Genomic DNA, 1,765 nt, shown 5'->3' with positions numbered 1-1,765 from the left:
CTTAGTTTGGGTAAAAAACATGATAGCTAACCTTTTTGGTTACAAACGACCGCAAGCTAATCACAGAATTATGTATACGGTTCCAGAATATTTTATTTCTCAACCAGCAACAATTGCACCTCAGTACATGAATCAAAATATTTATCAGGGAACATTAACAAAGATATTAATACCATGTTATATGCAAAAACAACCTTTTGTTACTTTTCAACAACAAAATATACCCGTGTATATATATAACACTGATGAGTGTAATTACAGAACAAAACTCAATTCAGATTATTTAAATATTAACGGACCTCAGTATAGTCCATACCCTTTAAAATATTATGATCAAATTCAAAACCCAGAAACAATACGCAGTGACAAACAAATATATTCACGTAATATGGAACCCGTTCTAGATAAATTTAATGAAAATTCATCACAGTGGAATGAAGAAGCAACACCAGCTGGTCCAAAAATTCAAAATTATCAGGACGAAGAACAAATTAGAAGTAAAGTGGGATCCGCTAAAGCTCCTGAGTTAACTGTAACTAAGAACAACTCTGAAGGAATATCTACTTCTACAACCTCGGCTACTTCAACAACTCCAGTTACTCCTACAACTTCAACTATTTTTACAAATTCCGCACCTTCTACAATTTCAGCTACATCTACAACATCAGCTACTTCTTTAACTTCAGTTACTTCTACAACTCCAGTTACTTTTACAAATTCAGCTACTTCTACAATTTCAGATACACCTTCAGCTACTTCTACAATTTCTACAACTTTAGATACTTCTACAAGTTCAGCTATTTCTACAAGTTCAGCTTCTTCTACTAAAAGTTTAGTTTTTAGTACTTTCTCCACTTTAAATCAAAATTCTACTCAAACTCCAGCTATTACTGCTACTGATGCAACAACTACTAATACAACTGATTCTGCTACTTTTTCCGTTTCTACTCTCACTACTACTATGGCTACACCAATTGTCAATACAATAGACACATTGGCTGTTTCTGAAACAGTAACAACAGAGTCTATAAGAGGAATGTCATTACTTAACTCCTCAACTGATTCTACTAGTTCAAAAATAGTGTCGTTTCAAACCACGACACCTATTTCACTTGCTCAGACTGATTCTACGCCAATAACAGAAGAGGGGAAAACAAAAGAGCTACCAATTTTTACCAACAGTCTTGAAATCACAACCTCAAGTAATATTATTCTAAATGAATCAGATGTCAAAAATGCAACAAAAGGGATGACAGACCCATTAGGTATAACCGAATTAAACAATCAATCTTCTACTGGAAGTTCATTTACCAGCGGAGAAATTAACATTACGGATACTACAACTACAACTACAACTGCTGTACCTTTAAATTCCGTTCAAGAAAGGAATTTTACTTTAAGTAAGAGTGAAGAAAGTTTTGCGCCTCACGAAAAAAAAGAAAATTTTCGTGGTGATATTCCAGACATGACTACGTAATTAATACATTTTTAAAGTAGATGTACAATACTGACATTTAAATTTAGAATTTATACTTTATTTATTATTTTCAATTAAAGACAATGTATCAATTTAATTACGTAAAAATATGGTTTCTTGTGTAAAAAAATAAATTTGTGTATGAATGCTTTTTATAAAGCTCCTCTCGATCTTGAAAGCGACCTTTGTTATTTAAATAAAAAGAATAAAAACTTATATGATCATTATTTAATATTATATTGGCTATGTAATTATATTATATATAAACATGCTATAAATTATATATAT

This window comes from Danaus plexippus (assembly GCF_018135715.1).
Source record: "Danaus plexippus chromosome 18 unlocalized genomic scaffold, MEX_DaPlex mxdp_35, whole genome shotgun sequence".
In the NCBI taxonomy this organism is placed as follows: Eukaryota; Metazoa; Arthropoda; class Insecta; order Lepidoptera; family Nymphalidae; genus Danaus; species Danaus plexippus.
This window is presented reverse-complemented; position numbering follows the sequence as displayed.